Genomic DNA, 6,000 nt, shown 5'->3' with positions numbered 1-6,000 from the left:
CAAAACATCAACTTTGTTTAGAGATATATCAACTCCAAACTGTTCTTTCATCCAATCCAGTACATTTTCCCAAATTTCTGCAACACACTCGCATTCCCAAAAAAGATGACAAAGTGTCTCTGGGTGTTTCTTACAAAAACTACATAAATCTGAGTCAGTAACACCAATTTTGTGTAAATATGTATTTGTAGCTAAAATTCTATGTACAATTCTATAGTGGAACCATCTTAACTGTATATCATTTGTTATGTTAAAAAACAGAATGTTTTGTTTTTTCCACCAAAATTCATCAACATTAAGTTCTAAAATGTTTTCCCATTTCATTTCACTTTTTGGTTTTTTGTATTTCTGACTAATAAAAACATCATAGAAATCTCTTGCACCTTGTTTGCTTTTTGTTATTGTTTGTAAGAATTTTGGGAAGAAAGGTTGATTTCTTTGAATTATCTTATGATCATAATTCAACTGCAATTTTCTAATACAATTTGTTATGCCTAAAAACATTGTAAAAGGCGTTTTTAAATCATATTGTTTACAAAAGTCTTGGTATCCTAACAAAGTCCCATTTGTATCATAAAACTCAAAAACAAATTGTATACCTTGTCTCAGCCATGACTTATAACAAACACTTCTGTTGTTTATACATATTGATGGATTATACCATATGGGACTTAAAATAGATGTTTGATCATCAATACATAATCTCAAATCCAACAATGCTGAAAAAACATCATTCCAGAAAACATTTTCCGTATCTTTCTTAAGTTTTTTTGAAAAATCCCTACCATAAATAACTAAATATTTAATGTCAGGAATTAAATCTTTTAGCAATTCTTTCCAGGCTGATTTACATGAACTATCAAACAATCTGCGAATCCATGTAATTTTTAAACTTTTACAAAATGAATCAAGACATGTCATTCTCATACCACCGTTTTCATAACTTTGGCATATAATATTTTTAGCCACCCTAGCCGTTTTGGTATTCCAGATATAATGAAAAAATATAGCTTCAATTTCTTTGAGTTTTTCTTTAGAAGGGCTCGGTAAACTAATTAATAAGTGACTAAATTTAGGTAAAAGCAAGGTTTTTACTACTGTTATACGACCTGCCGTTGATAAATGTCTTCTAGACCATGATGATATAAGCTTTTTGACAGAGTCAATCTTTGGCAAAAAATTCAAATCAAACATAGTGTTTGTGTCTAGATCTACACAGTATGCTATACCTAACACTGTAAATGGTTCCTGTGACCACATCAAGTTTTGATATTTATCACACAAGTTATCATCAGTATGAACAGTAGATCCAATCCTAATACATTGAGTTTTATCATAATTTGGCTTCAGTCCAGAGAATTTGGAATACTGATTGACTAGAGACAAAGCTGCCCGTATGAAATTTAGAGGCGTATTACGCCTGGACTTTTTGCAAATCCTGGCGTACAAGAGACGTATTCTTAAAAATACGGTTCATTTTCAGGCGTACACGTATTTTTGCCAGAAATACGTCTCCTTTTCTCCTGGCGTAAATTCTTAATCCAGGCGTATTTTTTTCTTAGTCTCTTTCGCATAGGGAAATAAAAACTTAGAAAATTTCAAAAGGCGTATTTTTGGAAATCCTGGTGGATTTTCTGACTTAGTCCTTATTATTAAGAGAGCTAGATAAAAATTTTACTTAGACAACTTCATTCTCCTTTATGTAACTATTGAGTTGCTTTTGTGATACATGTATTAAAATTAACCCCCAAAAAAGTATTTACTCCACATGTAAACATTGATTACATTACAATATTGCCTTTGTTGTATTCATTGTATTTATTAAAGCAATTAATTTTAGTAAATTATACTATTTAATCTTAGATTACTGTGCCATCCCTGATTCCCAAATTTAAAAAAATGTTTAATATTATTTCTCTTAACTAAGATGATTTTATTTCTAACAAACTTAGTAGCTAGTAGATGGTAATGTAATATTATCTGAATATACCATCTATATTTTGTTTTATTATAGAGACATTGATCATGCAATTACTGATTGAAAAATTATTTTTAGCATCAGCTATAGTGCTTTGTTAAAACTAAGGACTTAAGTATTCATTTAATTAAATGCTATTTTATATTAAGCCACTAAAACATTAATGAAAGAGCTTTCTCTTCCCTTAGAGTCTAACCAGTTGGGATTAGGCTAATTACTTACAGATGTGTTGAGCATGTTTAGGAACGACTTATCTGTAATGTTGTAAACCTTTCTAAGAACGGCTTATCAATATATATCCGGTTTCTCTAGGCAGTTCTATTATCCACCCTAATCTTTAAAATAAAAGTATAATTCATATAGAGAAAACATCTTGTGTAAACATAAATGAATTTTTGTTGTTGTATTCTTTAACAATACAGAATTCTTTTTTCATCAAATTTACATAATGTACTGATTAGATCTCTCGGAAATGATAAAACCGTTTAGGTAACAAGGGGGTTATAAACAACAGCAATATTTACATCCAAGTATTTGCGCCAATTTTAAACCACCAGGAAGGTCATGCCAGGAACAAAGAGATTGGAGAAAGCGGCAACGAAGCACAGATGGTGAAGAAGAGGTGATTATTTTGAAATGCATTGCATAACATTAGATTTTTTTTACCTAAAAAAATAAGACAGATGCATTTGCTTGATTTGCAGAGCCAGATGTTCATGATTGAAATGGGTCAGTATGACATTGAGTATGTTCTTATGTTTTTCTTTTTCCAGATCATAATCCATAGGATAAATCTGAGTTGAGCGATCAATTGAATGATGAAATAGTCCATAAATACTTGAATTTGAGTGAAGAAAAGATCTTGCGAGAGTCAAATGACCAGAATTGCACATTTTCCATAGATGCATGCCAATGAACTGCAGCTGTTGAGTGTAGCATCAGGAATGAAGTGTTTTTTCAATGCCAGGAGTTATAAAACATGAAAAACATCTTTTTGTGAATATTTCTAGGAAAATGTGATTGGAGAATATAATAAGAAATGTGAATGACAAAACTGCTTGTGAATTGCATCTTTTGTGCCAAATAAGGAGTACAGAGAATGGCAGGATTAATCGGCATGATTCTCAATAAAGTGATTTCACTGTGATTATTGGAATGTTGCAACTGCTGACTAAACTAATATGTCAATCTTGTAGGTTAAAATACTGTGAAACAGGAAAAGTTAATGTAAATCTAACATGTGATGTGACTGTGATTTGAAACAGTAAATGTTCGATTCTGATTTTTAATCATTTCTCAGTATGATTAAGTATTAATAAAATAAAAATTGTGTATGATTGTAAGCTTAATTTGTCTGATCTTTTTTGTATGTGTTTATATGCACTTAGACTCCTAGTAATCTATGTACTAAAGTACTTTGTACTTTTATATTTATGTTGGTTGTAGTCCCCATAGCTGTGATAATATTTAATTTGAAATGAATATTTAAGGCAGGCGTATTTTTTATACAGGCGTATTTATTTTACGGGCGTATTTTTTTTTACGGGTATGTTTGAAATCTAGGTGTAATTCTATTGTTAAAATTTCCAGGCGTATTTTGAATTTCCAGGCGTACTCATTTACATATTTCGGCTAAAAATACGGTAGGATTACGCCTCTTGTACGCCCGTATTTCACTTTATACGCCTGCTTTTATGTATTCATTTTAATGGAGAATCCACCAGGATTTTAAGATTATAATACGCCTGGATATTTTTTGAAAATACGTGACTAAAATTTCGTACGGGTGATCTAATTGAGTCTTCTGAACCATCCATTAATAAAACTGTATCATCAGCATATTGTAGTAGTTTATATTCTTTATCTTCAATAACAATGCCCTTTATTAATTTATTATTTCTAATCATAATTCCCATTATTTCTGCACATAGTAGGAACAAGTAAGGTGAAATTGGGTCACCTTGCCTACAACCTCGTCCCATTTGGAAAAATTCAGAAAAAATACCATTTTGAATAACACATAACTTAGGTTCTCTAAACAAAATCTTTATCCATTTTAAAAAATTCTCACCAAAATTAAAAAATCTGAGTACTTTAAAAATAAATCTCCAAGAAATAGAGTCAAATGCTTTCTCAAAGTCAATCAATAAAACAAGACCTGAATGATCATTCTCTTTACAATAATGTATGATGTCATATAATAACCTTGAGTTTTCACCAATATATCTACCAGCAAGAAACCCTTTTTGATTTTCATGTATTACTTTTGACAGAATTGGTTTCATTCGATTTGCTAAGACACTAGATAAGAGTTTATATGTAATGTTCAATAATGTAATTGGTCGCCAATTTTTTAATTGTTCCCTTGGCTTATTGCCTTTTGGTAGAATAGAAATAATTCCAAGCATCTGAGTATAGGATAATTGACCTACTTCATAGCTGTAATTAAAGGATTTGAGAATATATGAATTAATATCTGTCCAAAAAAACTTGAAAAATTCTGCTGTAAAACCGTCAGTTCCAGGTGTTTTGTCGTTCTTAAAATTTTTAAGAGCTTGAAGTATTTCTTGTTTTGTAATTTCAGCATTTAAAATGTTTTTCATATCATTATTTATTTTAGGAACCTCAAAGTTTTGGAATAAGTCTTCAAGATTTACATCATCAAGCTCCTGATCTTTGTTTTCATATAATTTTTTGTAAAAGTTCCTTACTTCTTCTAAGATATCTGCTTGCTTATTTACATATTTACCATCATTATTGATTAAATTGCTAATATTTTTATTGACATAATTTCTTTTTTCTAAGGCACAAAAATATTTTGTAGGTTTCTCCCCATCTTCTATCCATTTACAATGACTTCTTAACAATAGCCCCTTCAATTCATATTTTCTAATTTCCTCTAATTCTGTCTCAAGGTCACTTATCATATCTAGATAAATTGACAAAGGGTAATTATTATACATATCATGTAAAATTCTAAGTTGATTTCCAATCTTTGCTTTGTGATCCCTCCTTTCTCGGGTCAAATTTGCAGATAATTGTATTGCCATATCCCTTATTTTCATTAATAGAACATCAAGAAAAAGATTATCTGGTATTCCTAACATTGATTCATCAATACGATATTCATTATCCGTTTCCCTTATAATTTTTTTAACATTTGTCACAAATTCTTTGTTTCTCAATAAGGAATTGTTAAAACGCCAGAATCCCTTTCCACGTTTAAATTCATTAATAGTAATATCTAATTCTATGATAGAGTGATCAGTCCTATAGCCTGGCATCATGTGAACATCATTTATAATTGATAAGAGTTCCTCTGATACTAAAAAAAAGTCAAGTCTAGCCTGTTTTACTGGGTTCTTCCTACTCCATGTATATTTTTTAGCATCTGGGTTTTTGATTCTCCAAGGATCTACTAAATTGAATTTTGATTTTAATTTTTCAATTTCAAGTTTATTTTTGGGATTGTTTTCTCTAACATAATTGTAACAGTCTAACTGGTAATCTTGTACTACATTCCAGTCTCCACACATAATTATAAAGTCAGTATCAAAAAAATCATCCATTTTATCACTTATTTCTGCATAAAATTTAGGATTATCTTTATTGTGACCATATAAATTAACCAAAGTGATTGAGTACTTGTTATCCACCATTATATTTGATATAATGAAATTCCCCTCATTATCACTATAAACTTTAGAAATTTTTATTTCATTTGTGTTATTAAAAAGGGTTAAAGTCCCTCTTGCATCTGATTTTCCTGAGCTGATGAGTATGTCATTACCCCATTGGGCATAAACTGAATTTTTCTCTAATTCTGTACAGTGGGTGTCTTGTAAACAATAAATAGATGATTTAAAATTTCTTAAATAGTTTAGGACATCCTTTCTTTTCATAGAATCATGTAAACCTCTGCAGTTTACAGAAGTAATTTTTAACTTAGTCATAGATTACACTACACAGTTGAATAAAGGCAAAAAAATATGCATGTTGCATACTCTCCATTCTTTCACACA

Source organism: Saccostrea echinata, unplaced genomic scaffold (assembly GCF_033153115.1).
Source record: "Saccostrea echinata isolate AGI-Se365-2 ecotype Australia unplaced genomic scaffold, CSIRO_AGI_Sech_v1 ptg000046l, whole genome shotgun sequence".
Classification (NCBI taxonomy): Eukaryota; Metazoa; Mollusca; class Bivalvia; order Ostreida; family Ostreidae; genus Saccostrea; species Saccostrea echinata.
This window is presented reverse-complemented; position numbering follows the sequence as displayed.